At 45.6% G+C, this 15510-nt stretch overlaps 1 protein-coding gene across 3 annotated transcripts in view; it reads left to right on the forward strand.

The window, feature by feature from the left end:
* The first annotated feature begins 4136 nt into the window (after positions 1–4136).
* COL6A2 (collagen type VI alpha 2 chain) overlaps positions 4137–15510 on the forward strand; it is a 39791-nt gene continuing 28417 nt past the window's right edge. For all 3 annotated transcript variants that reach the window (XM_027548155.1, XM_027548164.1, XM_027548174.1), the window contains exon 1: positions 4137–4242. The gene's annotated coding sequence lies outside the window, so the exon portion shown is untranslated. The remainder of the gene's footprint in view (positions 4243–15510) is intronic.

A 15510-nucleotide genomic window follows, 5' to 3' on the forward strand; every position in this document is an offset into this window, starting at 1 on the left:
AGCATGACTGGAGCTCCCCGGGGGGAGCAACCCCCACCCCCACCCACTGTCAGCCTGCAAATGGGACTAACGAGTGGGGAGCAGACATTGCCCAGCTGCAATTCTAGGACGTCAGGATGGCCCCCTCCCACATCCCGGCTCTGACAAGGGGAGGCTCCTTGGGCTCAAGGATCAGAGAGGCTGAATAAAGCCAAAGCAGGAGGTCCTCCCAGCGGGTGTCTGGTTTCACTGCTGTGGTCTGAGATCTGTAACACACCTTGCAGAATCCCCCACCCCCACAGCCAAGGTGGGCTGGACGCAGCGGGCAACCCTAAGGGTCTCAGTCCCATGAATCTCCACGGAATATCCAGGCCCTGCAATGCCTGCACTTCTGAGGTTCAGGGATTCACTGATTCAGCAGCCATTCCCCATGCTGAAGCTGGGCACTGCCCTGCAGGCGGAGGGCTCAGGAGACCACCCTCAACTCCAAGGCTGAGGTTCTCTTTCCAGGAAGGTTATGTCCACTCTCAGACCTGTTTCCTTGGCAGCGAGGGCAGGAGGGTATGGACAACAGGTGTCAGAAGCTGCACAGAGGTACTGCCTGGCGGGGAGCTCCCCCTCTAGAAGTAGGAAGCCGTTGAGTGACTGATGATGTCATCACTGCCTGGACAGGCAAACAGAGCAGCAAGCACAGCTGGCCTTGCACTGATGGCTCCCTCCACGGAGGAAGCGGGGGACGCAGTGTCCCAGGAGGCTGCAAGTGCCTGGCACCCCTGATGGTGGGCCCCCCAGGGCAGAGAGCTGCAAGACTGGGCTGCTCCCCATGCTCGGGAGTCAGGAAGCATTTCTCTAAAGGTGAGTTTCGTCCACAGACACACAACCTCGCTCCAGAGCCCAGGGCCTGCCCACAGCCCAAGGGGCACCTGCCCACTGACACCTCCAATACCACAGGTCCAAGTGCAGGGCCAGTGGCCCAGGCCTGCTGCACAGACATTCCTGCTCCCTGACGCCCTCAATTTCTGCTTTATTGATTATGCCAAAGCCTTTGACTGTGTGGATCACAATAAATTGTGGAAAATTCTGAAAGAGATGGGAATACCAGACCACCTGACCTGCCTCTTGAGAAATCTGTATGCAGGTCAGGAAGCAACAGTTAGAACAGGACATGGAACAACAGACTGGTTCCAAAGAGGAAAAGAAGTACATCAAGGCTGCATATTGTCACCCTGCTTATTTAACTTCTATGCAGAGTACATCATGAGAAACGCTGGGCTGGAAGAAGCACAAGCTGGAATCAAGATTGCTAGGAGAAATATCAATAACCTCAGATATGCCGATGACACCACCCTTATGGCAGAAAGTGAAGAACTAAACAGCCTCTTGATGAAAGTGAAAGAGGAGAGTGAAAAAGTTGACTTAAATCTCAACATTCAGAAAACAAAGATCATGGCATCTGGTCCCATCACTTCATGGCAAATAGATGGGGAAACAGTGGAAACAGTGGCTGACTTTATTTTGGGGGGCTCCAAAATCACTGCAGATGGTGATTGTAGCCATGAATTTAAAAGACGCTTACTCCTTGGAAGAAAACTTATGACCAACCTAGACAGCATATTAAAAAGCAGAGACATTACTTTGTCAACAAAGGTCCATCTAGTCAAAGCTACGGTTTTTCCAGTAGTCATGTACAGATGTGAGAGTTGGACTATAAAGAAAGCTGAGCACTGAAGAATTGATGCTTTTGAACTGTGGTGTTGGAGAAGACTCTAAAGAGTCCCTTGGACCGCAAGGAGATCCAACTAGTCCATCCTAAAGGAGATCAGTCCTGGGTGTTCATTGGAAGGACTCATGTTGAAGCTGAAATGCAAATACTTTGGCCACCTGATGCGAAGAGCTGACTCATTTGCAAAGACCCTGATGCTGGGAAAGATTGAGAGCAGGAGGAGAAATGGACGACAGAGGATGAGATGGTTGGATGGCATCACTGACTCAATGGACATGGGTTTGTGTAGACTCCGGGAGTTGGTGATGGACAGGGAGGCCTGGTGTGCTGCGGTTCATAGGGTCACAAAGAGTTGGACACGACAGAGCAACTGAACTGAATTGAACTGACTCCCTCAAAGCTGCCCTCCGTCTGAGTCACCCAACACATGGGGTCGAGTGATACGCCTAAGAGTGGAAGATGCTGCCTCCAGAGCCCAAGTGGCCTGCCAGGCCCGTGCTTCTGCCTTGGAAGGGGACACAAGGCACAGCAACTTGTCCTTCACTTTGGGGACATCTGGGCATGCCCTGGCAACCAGCCCCTACAAGTGGCATGAAGGGAAGCTCCCTGTATTTCACAGGGCTCCTCTCCCACCTCCAGGGCACACATGTCTTAAGGCCCCCTGCCCACTAGCCTCCTGGCCCATCCTGACCAGTGTGAGATGACCTCAGTGTGAGGGGCCTGTCCTGTCCTGGGGGGATGTCCAACATCAGGACAGAGGGGAGAGTTGGCACCGCCCTGAGGCCAAACCGTAAATGAGCACTGTTGTGCCCCCACATGACTGCAAACTGTTTCTGAGCCTCTTTTGGTAATTGGGATGGAAAAGAACGTGATCACTGACCAACGGCCTCACTAACCCATGACAAGGGTGTTGCACCTGGCACAGCCTGGGGCCTGTCTGTTCCTCCCTCCGCCTTCTACCAGGGAGGCTTCAGCGCTTCCTTCCTGCTAACCATGGGCCAGCATTTTCTCCAGGCCTCTGTGAGTCATCCCAGAATTGAGTCTGTCCTGTGACCTCAAGACTGCTGGGAGATTAAATCCTGCGTTCCAAGACGGTACCTCCGAGTCCAGCTTTCCTGCTTCTCTAATCTTCTGTCCTGGCTTCTGGGTAGTATACGCATGCGAAGTTGCTTCAGTCGTGTCCAACTCTTTGCGACTCTATGGACTATGGCCCACCAGGCTCCACTGTCTAAGGAATTCTCCAGGCAAGAATACTGGAATGGGTTGCCATCTCCTTCTCCCGCCCAGGGATCGACCTGTGTCTCTTGCATCTCCCGCATTAGCAGGCGAGTTCTTTCACCCCTAGCGTCACCTGGGAAGCCCTTCTGGGTCAAGGACCCACAAATCCAGCCCAGGACTACAGTCAGCACCTGTGGGCTCCCTCGCCACTCCTGACACTTGGCCTCTTTCCTTCTGACCAGGCCTGCATGTCCCCATCCAGGTTCAGTGTCTCAGCGTCACTCCGCCTGGGCCTGACAGTCACAGACCAGCAATGGCCAAGCAGACACCTTCCACGGCCTGGCCCGCTTCAAGGGTGCTGGTGAGGCGCCCTGTCCCTGAGCCAGGGACCTCGCCCCCAGTCCCTTCTGCATCCCTCCTCCAGAAGGAGCACTGGTCCTAGGGAGTGGCAACCCCCACCACAGCCCTACCTGGGACCTCTTCTGACTCTGCTCAGGCAGGGACATCACAGAAATCCCAGGGCCCAGTCCCAAGAGCAGCTCCGGGGTTCTCACAGGGTAACGGTCTGCCAGTTCCTTAGGCCCTCCTCTCCACCCAGAGAGCCTGAGGCTCCCGCTATCCTGGCCATCCTTGCCCCTCCTGGCTGGCCCTTCACCTCTGGGTGGCGGAGACCCCAACGCAAGACACACATTGTGATCCATGGGTCACAGAGCTGCGTGTCCCTGAGCGAGGAACGAGACCCCAGCCTGCCGGTTCTGAGCAAGGGGGACTTGGGAAGGAGACGCCTGGCGGGAGGACTCTGCAGCCTCCCAGGGCCATTCCTCCGAGGGCCGAGTGAGTGGTGAGTAAGGTGCCCCAGGCCCGGTAGTAGACACTCCAGGTCGCCAGGAAATGGGGGAGTGCGCAGCAAGCAGGGAGGTGGGCAGGTGTCCAGTCGGAGCAGCATCCAAGAACAGGGAGGGGTCCTGACTTAGCAGGGACCGCAGAGGGGCCTCTCTTCCGCACCCTTGCCCCCTGGGGTCCCTTCCCGCCCCCCACCCGCACCCCTGTCCCCTCGGGTCGCCTCCCGGCCCCGCCCTGCCGCCATCCACGTGGCCGCAGCGCCGCCCGGTGGCCGCCGTCTGGCCGCGGAGGGGCGGGGGCGCGGAGCAGTTGCCCGGGGCGCCGGGCGGTGGACTGGACGAGGCGGGGCGGGGGCGGGGTCTGGCGGCGGCCCTTCCCGCCGCCCCTCCCTCTGCCCACTCGGCGCCGTCTTGCGCGGTCAGGACCCGGAGCCTCTTCGCTCCGGACGAGTCCGACGAGGGCGCCCGAAGCACGGTCAGGTAAGGCCACTGGCAGCTCAGTGCCGCGCAGCGGGGACGCGGGAAGTTGGGTCTTGCCCGGTGGGGTCCGCCCCCGCCGCGGTGCTCCCACTTGCACTGCCGGCCTCGCTTGGAGCCCCCGGGTACGCTCCTGGGGCGCCTCGCGCGGGGACCCATCCGGCTGCCCCCTTCTCTCCTGGGCAGAGCCGGGTCCCCTTTCGGGGCGCCGTGCTGGGGCTCCGGGCGCCTGCCATCTACGCCCGGTCCCCCATCTGCATCCTGACCCCTGGCCGTTCCTGGAAGGTTCGGTCCTGTGTCTCGTGCCTGGGGACATCTCTAGAGTTTGAGTAGCCCAACTCACTCCCATGGGATGACTCCCCCCCAACACGAAACTGGGTACGGAGTGTCCAGGGTTGCTGGCCCCCCTCCTCGGCTCAGCTGAGAGGGAGCGGTTGTCCCTCCTCCCCAGAAAGACTCGTCCCTAGAATGAGGTCCGAGGGGCCAGCTTCCCTGCAGTGGGCCTCAGGGGAGGAGGGGTCCCTGACTTTCCGATGGAGAGCAGGGGAAGGGGAGTCACACTCACACCCCGCCTACCCAGGAGCCAGCAGGAGCCCAGCCTGCCCCATTCCTCTGAGGCTGGAGGTGTCCACTGAGCATCTGCCCCCGACCCGAGAGTCTGCTGAGGGAGACTGAGGGGAGCGCGGGGGGCAGGGCGGGTGCTGACTATGCTGGGCGGCTCCCCTTATGGGCCGGCCCCACACCCGCCCGGATCCTCAGGATCCACCCCAGCAGAGCCAGGGACAGGGCCCAGCACCCTCTGGGGTGGTGAGGGGAGGTCTGCCGCTGGGAATAACTGCTGATACCAGTAAGGACGACTGAAAACAGCAGGATGCCACCCCTGTGTGCCTGCCATCCTGCCCAGGGCCCCCAAACATCCTCCCCTGCACCTAGGAAGGAAGCTGACGGCTCCCACACCCCTAGGCCACCCAGCTGTCCCCAAGGAAAGGCTCTTCACTTGCAGATTGACACCCAAAAAGAAGGAGGCTTGAGGTCCACACATTTCCCTGGGTTTAGTTTCCAGTAAAGGAGCTCTGGCCTGGAGGCCCTCATAGCAGGGTTTATTCCCTGCCTGCCTCTGTCTGCCTCACCAGGGCCAGGAGGCCTGATGGGTATTTGGGGCTCCCAGGAAGGAGGGAAGTGGTCTGCTTCCTCCTGTCGCTTGGAGGCAGGAGGTGGGGTGGGAAGAGGGCCTGGGCCCTGGGGCATAGGTGACTGGAGGGGCTAGACATAAGGGGCAGAGATGTGTCCATTCGGCCAGACGTGGGTCTCAATGGACCTCTGAAATACTCTGGCCACTGCAAAGCTGCCACCCTGGGCTGATGACAGTGACCTGGGGGCAGGGCTGTGAAGACCGCAGCAGGTTGGGGGCAGTTGTTGGGCCCGTCCAAGGTGGAAGCTACAGGCAAGGCAACATACAAGAGACCAGGCTCCAGCTGCTGGGTCACCTGGTCAGGCAGGGCACATCCACACCCAGTGGACTCTGCATTGCCAGCCAGCACGGGTGGCTCTGTTGTGCAGTGGACCTGCCTGAGGTCCCTCAGGTCAGTCGAGCTCCCTGGAATGGGCCAGTGCCTGGGAGAAGGAGCAGGACCCAGGGGTCTTCCCAGGCCTCAGCAGAGGGTGTGGGCTGAGCCTGCCCTCCTCTCCATTGCCATTTTCTCATCTGTAGGACAGGGTCTCCAGGTACAGAGTGGAGGGAGACCGTGTTTGCTGCCATGAATGCTTTATGATACCTGGAAAACTTGGCTCTCATGATTATTTTAAGAAAAACCCAAATAGTTTGATTCTTTTATTTTAAACCCCACCGCACGTTCCACTGGATTGATCCCTCCTGTGACTCCTTTCAAGCATTTGTGCAGAGCCGGGGCACCCTGGTGTGGGGTACATCTGCAGAGAAGCAGGACTCATGGGGTTCTGCTCACTGAACAGGACCTGGAGGCCAGCCCCTACCCTGAGTACTCGTTGGGGCTGGGCCAGATCACACAGCAACAGTGCAGTTAATGCAAATGGAATTGTTTTCTTAATTTACCTTTTGTGGTGTTCATTGTTGGTGTGTAGAAATGCAGATGATTTTTGTGTGTTGACTTTGTATCCTGCTACTTAAATTAACTCATCTATGCAACAGTTTCTTTCTGTGGACTCTTTTGTACATGGAAGATCATATCATCTGTGAACAGAGATAATTTTACGTCTATCTTTTATTTCTTTTTCTTGCCTAATTATTCTGGCTAGGACTTCCAATACTATGTTGAATAGAAGTGGTTAAAATGGGCATCTTGTTTTGTTCCTGACCTTAGAAAAACTTCTAGTTTCTCACGATTGAGTTTGATATTCGCTGTGGGATTTTCATAAATGGCTTTTATTATGCTGAGATAGTTTCCATCTAGTCCTACTTTGTTGAGTTTTTGAATCATGAAAGGATATTGAATTTGATCAAAAGATTTTTCTGCATCAGTTGAGATGATCATGTGGGTTTTTCCTTCATTCTATTAATGTGGTGTGTTACATTAATTGATTTTCATATGTTGAACCACCTTTGCATTCCAGGAATAAATCCCACTTGATCATGATGTCTAACCCTTTTTCCATCCTGTTGAATTCTGTTTCCTAATATTTTGTTGAGGATTTGGGGCTGTAGTTTTCTTTTCTTGTAGTGTCTATCTGGTTTTGGTATCAGGGTAATATTGTTCAGTTGCTAAGTTGCTAAGTCCAACTCTTTGTGATCCCTTGGACTGCAGCACACCAGGCTTCCTTGTCCTTCGCTGTCTCCCAGAGTTTGCTCAAATTCATATTCTATGAGTCAATGATGCCATCTGTAATGCTGACTTCATAGAATGAGTTTGGAGGGATTCCCTCTTCTTCAATTTTTTTGGATAAGTTTGAGAAATATTGATATTAGTTCCACTTTAAATGCTTCATCAGTTCGGTTCAATTCAGTTGCTCAGTCGTGTCCAATTCTTTGCAACCCCATGAATCGCAGCACGCCAGGCCTCCCTGTCCAACACCAACTCCTGGAGTTTACCCAAACTCATGTTGAAGTCAATGATGCCATCCAGCCATCTCATCCTCTGTCATCCCCTTCTCCTCCTGCCCCCAATCCCTCCCAGCATCAGGGTCTTTTCCAATGAGTCAACTCTTCGCATGAGGTGGCCAAAGTATTGGAGTTTCAGCTTCGAAATCAGTCCCACCAATGAACACCCAGGACTGATCTCCTTTAGAATAGACTGGTTGGATCTCCTTGCAGTCCAAGGGACTCTCAAGAGCCTTCTCCAACACCACAGTTCAAAAGCACTAATTCTTCAGTGCTCAGCTTTCTTCACAGTCCAACTCCACATCCATACAAGACCACTGGAAAAACCATAGCCTTAACTAGATGGACCTTTGTTGGCAAAGTAATGTCTCTGCTTTTGAATATGCTATCTAGGTTGGTCATAACTTTCCTTCCAAGGAGTAAGTGTCTTTTAATTTCGTGGCTGCAATAAAGCCATCAGGTCCAGGGCTTTTCTTTGTCAGATTTTCAATTACTGATTCAAATTCCTTACTAATATACTCAGATTTTTCTTCATGATCTTCTCTTTATAGGTTTTGTGTTTCTAGGAATTTGTCCATTTCATCTAGGTTATCTAATTTGTTGATGTGCAACTGATTATAGTACCCTCATAATTCTTATTTCTGTAGAATAAGTAGTAATTTCCCACTTTCATTTATGATTTTAGTGATTTGAGTATTCTCTTTTTTTCTTAGTCCATCTAGCTAAAGGTTTGTCAGTGTTGTTGAACTTTTTGAAGAATCAACTTTTGGTTTCATTGATTTTTTTCTACTGTTTGTCTATTATCCATTTCATTTATCTCTGCTCTAATGTTTATTATTTCACTCCTTCTGCTAGATGTATGCTTAGTTTTTTTTTTTTTTTTTCTAGTTCCTTAAATTGTAAAGTTAGGTTATTGATTTGAGATCTTTCTTGTTTTATGTAAACACTTATAGCTGTAAATTCTCTCCTTCATACTGCTTTTACTGTGTTTCATGTATTTAGTATGTCTTGTTTTCATTTTTATCATCTGTGAGTATTTTCTGATTTCCCTAGTGATTATTCTTTAATCTTTTGGTTGTTTAAGAGTGAGTTGTTTAATTCCCACAATTCTGTGAATTTTCTAGTTTTCCTTCTGTTATTGACTTCTAAAGTCATCCCATTGTAATCAGAGAAGGTACTTTTCATGATATTTTCTTTTTAAATCTTTTGAGGCTTCCATTGTTGTTACATTTTTCCCTATCATTACAAGCCTTACCCTCTCTGGTTGAGTTGACTTTCAGGGGATTTAAAAGACTGCCACCTCCCCCACCCTTTTATTTTTCTCTTTTTCTCATTTTGGAAGTCAGACATTGAAGACTATAACATTGGAAAGCAATTGCATATACAGGGGAAATTAGACAGGCACTGCACATATCTAGGGGAAAGTACAGCCTCAGGAAGGATATAAGAAGACCTTACCATTACTCTTCAGGGCTTCCCAAGTCCAAAGTGGTCAAGAACCTGCCTGCCAATGCAGGAGACATAAGAGATGCAGGTTCGATCCCTGAGTCAAGAAGATCCCCTGGAGAAGGAAATGTCAACCCACTCCAGTATTCTTGCCTGGAGAATTCCATGGGCAGAGTAGCCTGGCAAGCTACAGTCCATGGGGTCACAAAGAGTCAGACACAACTGAAGTGACTTAGCACGTACACACGCACCTTTACTGTTCAGGCTGATCCTTGGCACAGAGACAGCCTACAACATAAATAAAACAAAAACAATCAAAAATAGCAAACCCTAGGGAAGGAGAAGAATCTGATTTCCAGAGTTACATATTAGATTCAAATGTCTAGTTTTTACCAAGAATCAAAAGGCAAGTAAATGAACAGGAAAATATGGCCCATTCAATGGAAAAAATGTAAACCAACCAAAACCATCCTTGAGAAAGACCTGATGGTGGATCTACTAGACAAAGACGTTAACACAACTATCTTAAAGATGCTCAAGGAGCTAAAGGGAGATGTGAAGAAAGTAAAAAATAATGTATTAATAAAATAGAAATATCGATAAATAGAAAACCTGGTAGAATCAAAAAAGATTTAATAGAGCAGAAAGCACAATGATTTTACTTATTAGAGGGCTTCAAATGCCAATTTGAGCAAAGAAAGGATCAGTGACATTGAAGATAAGACAATGGAAATTATGAGTCTGAGGAGCATAAAGAAAAAAAGATTAAAGAAAAGTGAACAGAACCTAAAGGACCTGCATACAGTTTTAGGAGTCACAGAAGGAGAAGAGAGAGAAAGGGGCAGATGAAACATGTGAAGAAACTTCCCAAATTTGATGAATGACATGAATATAAACATCTAAGACAAATAAGATGAACTTAAAGAGACTCACATGTTACACAGTATAATCAAACTGTCAAAAGACAAAAACAAAGAGAAAAATTTTATATCAGCAAGAAAGAAGTGGCTCATCAGATCCAAAGGAACTTCAATAATGTTACCAGAAGATGTCTCATCAGAAACTCTGGAAACCAGAGGCAGTGGGTTAATATATTCAAAATGCTAAAAGAAAAAAAAATCTGTCACCCAAAAATTCTATATCCAGCAAAACTGTCCCCCAAAATTGAGGGCAAACTTAAAAACTTCCCAGATAAACAAAAGCTGAAGAAGTTCATCACCAGATCCTCCCTATAAGAAATGCTCAAGAGAGTCCTGCAGGTGAAATGAAAGGACAGTAGACAGTGGCTTGAAGTCATATGAAGAAACAAAGATCTCAGTAAAGGTAAATACATGAGCAATTTTATAAAGCTATTATTATAACAATGGCATATAACTCACTTATTTTCTACATGATTTGAGAGACTAATACATGTTTAAAAAAAAAAAATTAATGTATACCCCGGAGTGGAATTGCTGGGTCATACGGTAGCTCCGTCTTTAGTTTTTTTGAGAAGCCTCCATACTGTTTTCCACAGTGGATGCACCAACTGATTACACGGTGGAATCCACCAATTCCCTTCAAAAGTGCGTGAGGGTCTCCTTTTCTTCACATCCTCATCAACAGTTGTTATTTGTATTCTCTCTGATGATAACCATTCTGACATGTGTGAGCTGATATCTTATTGTGACTTTGATTAGCAATTCCCTGATGATTAGCAGTATTGAGAATCTTTTCCTGTACCTCTTGGCCATCTGCCTTTCCTCTTTGGAAAAATATTCAGTTTTCCTGCCCATTTTTTAACTAGGTATGAGCTGTTTATATATGTTGGATAGTAACCCCTTATTTGGAGAAGGAAATGGCAACCCACTCCAGTATTCTTGCCTGGGAAATCCCATGGACAGAGGATCCTGGCAGGCTACAGTTCATGGGGTCGCAAAGAGCTGGACACAACTGAGTAACTAACACATACACACACAACCCATTATTGGTTGTATCATTTGCAAATACCTTTTCTCATTATGCAGGTTGTCTTTTTGTCAATGGTTTCCTCTGCTGTGCAAAAGCTTTTAAGTGTAATTAGATTTCATTTGTTTAATTCTGGTTTTATTTCCTTTGTTTTTGGAGATAGAGCAGAAAAAAAAAATTGTGCTGTAATTTATGTCAGAGTGTTCTGCCCTTGTTTCCCTTGGGAGTTTTATGGTATCCAGTCTTACATTTAGATCTTCAATCCATTTGGAGTTTATTTTTGTATATAGTGTTAGACAACGTTCTAATTTCCTCCTTTACATTTAGCTGTCCAGTTTTTTCAGCACCAATTATTGAAGAGACTGTCTTTTCTTTATGGTATATTCTTGCCTCCTTCGTCATAGATTAATGACCGTAAGTGCATGGGTTTATGCCCTGGGCTCTCCGTTCTTTCCTGTTGATCTGTGTCTGTTTTTGTGCCGGTACTATATGGTTTTGATTACTGTAGTTTTGTGGTGTAGTCTGAAATTGCACACATGATTCCTTCAGCTCTGTTCTTCTTGAAACTTGTATTATTGTAACTTCAGTTTGTAACTCCACATTTTGTTTTCTACATAATTTAAGAGACCAATGCATTACAAATAATATTTGCTTGTGTTTTTGGAGCAGTTTTTTGTGTGTATGTTGTCGAACTTAAACTGGCTTCCCAGGTGGCACAGTGGTAAAGAATCTGCCTGATAATGCAGGAGACACAAGAGACACAAGTTCTATCCCTAGGTGGGAAAGATCCCCTGGAGTAGGAAATGGCAACCCCCTCCGATATTCTTGCCTGGAAAATTCCATGGATGGAGCAACCTTGGGGGGCTACCAGTCTATGGGGTCGCAAAGAGTCGGACATGACTGGGCAGGCAGCACAAAGTTAAACTGGCATAAATTCCAATTATATTGTTATAGTTTTATAATGTTAAGTTAATCCCATGGTAACCATAAAGAAAGTACGTAAAAACTCAAAAAGAAATGAGGAAGGGACGTAAATGTTTTACTACAACAATCAGCTACACAGAAAGGAAGAAAGTAATGCAGAAAATGAGGAACAAAAAACTATAAGGTACATAGAAAACAAATAGCAAAACTAAAGAAGTAATTCTCTCCTTATCAATAGTTATTTGAATTTTAAATGGATTATACTGTCCAAGCAAAACACAGATACTGGCTGAATGGACTTTAAAAAACACCATACAGCTAAATACTGTCTATAGAAGATTCACTTTAGATCCAAAGACACAAATAGGTTGAAAATGAAAGGATGGAAAATGCTATTCCATGCAAATAGGAACCGAATGAGAGCAGGGGCAGCTATACCAACACCAGGTAAAGTGAACTTTAAATCAAAAAGAGTTATAAGAGACAAAGAAGGATATTATATATTAATAAAAAGTTTACAACAGAAAATAACATATTATAGTTGTAAATATATACACAATAACAGGCTATCAAAATGTTTAAACCTTAAAAATGCTAAATCTTGATCAAGCATTGGGAAGATGGTTGCCTGGCTCTTGGTCCACTCTGCCCATGTCGCTTTGTTGTAATAAAGGTGATAAGTGAGAGCCCAGTTATCACGACTGTGGACTCAAAACCATGCTGCCTGGATTTGGAGCTCCGCTACTAGCTGAGCACCTCGGACAAGGTACCTATCTTGGTCTCAGTTTCCTCATCTGTGAAATGGAGGTTATATTGGCACTAATATCCAAGGGCTGTTGTAAAGGTTAAAAGTCTGCAGTGTACCATCTGGTGCAGAGTAATCATAGGCATTTCATGCCACTTCATCTTTTCTATTTTCTTCAAAGGCTTTTTAGTCCATGCTCTACACACAGTTATTTGCTCCTCCTGGATTTTATTTGGGTGCCCTGCATGAGGTAGGATTACTTTCAGTCATATTGTGAGCCCTTTTCCCAGCCTTCTTTCACTGCTCTGAAAACAGCCATCTCATCTTTTCAGTTCTCATCTGGTTTTATGCCACTGCTGTGTGGTCTTCTGGCCATTTCCAACACCAAAACAATAAATACTTCATTACTGTGATTGTATTCCATTATTGTACTTGATAGCATAAATTTTATCAACCTTCATTTTTTATTTTTCTCACCTACTCTTATTTATTCCTTCAGATGAACCTAGAATTTATTTTGTCAACAAATAATGGCAAAAAAGAAAATTTATTGGAAATTTTAGTCAAAATTACATTCAATTATAGATTTGGTTAGAAATAACTGATATTCTGAAATAACTGATATTCTTAAGTATTGTGTCTCTCATCTAAAAACAAGGTTTTTCTCTCCAACTGTGTTCTTTGGAAATTTTTTGAGTTTTTTCCATAAGTCATGCACATCCTTAGGTTCTTGTTAAGTTTATTCCTTGGATTTATTTTGGTTTTCTTGCTAGTGTAAACAGTATTTTTTCCATTACCTTTTCTAATTGGTCGTTCCTGATAGAAGAAAACCTGTAGATTTTTATGTATTTTTCTTATAACTGCCTCAATGAAACCCGTTTCTCTCTCCCCTAAACTTTGTTCAGTTTATCTTATTGAGTTTTCTAGGTAGATAGTACCATCTTTAATAAGGAGTTCCCATCTCATCCTTTACAAGATTTATACTTGTTTCTTTTTACTGTCTTATTGCATTGGCTTCCAACACAACAGTGAGTAATAGAGTGAGATCAACACTCTTTGTCTTTTTTAATTTTTGTACTCTAATGGTCATTCTTCAAGGGCAGGAGTTTCAAATCCAGAGTCAGTTCCATAGACGGGTCCACTGAAGTAATAAGGAATCTGATTTCTGTATATGAGTAATCTGTGTATTTGTGTCAGGTAAAATTGTCCACATTCTTAAAGGAGTCTGTGACCCATGAAGACAAAAACATCTATTTTAGCTTTGTGTAAAATTTGATTGCTGTTGTTCAGTTGCTAACTTGGGTCTGACTCTTTGTGACCCACTGGAATGTAGCACACCAGGCTTCCCTGCCCTTCGCTGTCTCCCAGAGTTTGCTCAAACTCATGTCCATTGAGTCGGTGATGCCATCCAACCATCTCATCTTCTGTTGTCTCCTTCTCCTCCTGCTTTCAGTCTTTCCCAGCATCAGGGTCTTTTCCAGTGAGTCATCTCTTTGCATCAGGTGGCCAAAGTACTGGAGCTTCAGCATCAGTCCTTCCAATGAATATTCAGGGTTGATTTCCTTTAGGATTGACTGGTTTGATCTCCTTGCAGTCCCAGGCACTGTCAAGAATCTTCTCCAGCACCACAATTCAAAAGCATCAATTCTTTGTCATTCAGCTTTCTTTATGGTCCAACTCTCACATCTGTACATGACTTCTAGAGAAACCATATCTTTGACTAGATGGACCTTTGTCAGCAAAGTGATGTCTCTACTTTTTAATACATTGTTTAGGTTTGTCATAACTTTTCTTGATTTGAAATTTATATCCTTTATGGTATTAATCCAACTCCTAAATCTCTTAGGAGGTTTTGCCTTGTCTGATTTTTTTTAATCATAAATGGATGTTTGGTGGCTTTAATAGAGCTGTTACATACATACCTTATTTTAATGTACTTCACATTATTGAACCTTGCAGATATTTTGGTTTTTACAAATCAGCAGCTTGTGGTAACCCTGCATTGAGCAAGTTTATCAGAGCCATTTCTTCAACTCTATTTGCTCACTTTCTGTCTCTGTCACATTTGGGGAGTTCTTGAAATATTTCAGACTTTTTCATTATTACCTTGTTATGGTGATCTGTGATCAGCAGTCTTTAATATTACTAATACAACTCTCTGAAGGCTCAGATGATGATTAGCATTTTTTAGCAATAAAATATTTTTAATTAAGCTATGTATATTATTTTTTAAGACATACACCATTTCACACAATAGATTACATTATAGTGTGAACATAACTTTTCTATGTACTAGAAAACCAAAAAAAATCCATAAACTCCCTTTATTATATTTGCTCTATTATGGTGGTCTGGAATCAAATCCACAGTACCTCCCTATTGTTTGCAGAAACTCCTTGCAGAATATTTTTTAGGAATGGTGTGTAGGTGGCATAGATCTGAGCCCATTTACATCTGAGGTGCTTATCCATTTTTTACTCTTTGTTTGTTTTTAATTGAAGTATAGTTGATTCACAATAGTGTGTTAATTCCTGCTGTACAGCAAAATGATCCAGATATACATGTATATGCTTTCTTTTTTATGTTCTTTTCCATTATGGTTTATCTGAGGATATCGAATATATTTCCTTATGCTATATAGCAGGTCCTTCTTTTTTATCCTTTCTAAATGTTAGTTTGCACGTACTTACCCCAGAGTCCCTGTCCATACTCTCTCCCCCTTGGCAACCACACGTCTGCTGTCTATGTCTGTGAGACTGTTCTGTTTGGTAGATAAATTCATTTATGCCATATTTTAGATTTCACACGTGCTATCATATCACTTATGTCATATGGTATTTATCTTTCTCTGAATTACTTCACTTAGTTTGATTATCTCTAGTTACATTCACGTTGCTGCAGATGACATTATTTCATTCTTTTTCTGGCTGAGTAGCATTCCATCGTGTGTATTAACTATGCACCACCTCTTCTTTATCCACTCCTCTGTCAGTGGCCATGTAGCTTGTTTCCATGTCCTGGCTATTGTAAGTAGTGTCACTATGGACATATGGGTGTATGCATCTTTTTGAACTAGAGTTTTGTCTGGATATATGCCCAGAATTGGGATTGCTGGATCATATGGGAATTCTGTTTT

The sequence above is a fragment of the Bos indicus x Bos taurus genome, chromosome 1, assembly GCF_003369695.1.
Source record: "Bos indicus x Bos taurus breed Angus x Brahman F1 hybrid chromosome 1, Bos_hybrid_MaternalHap_v2.0, whole genome shotgun sequence".
Lineage (NCBI taxonomy): Eukaryota > Metazoa > Chordata > Mammalia > Artiodactyla > Bovidae > Bos > Bos indicus x Bos taurus.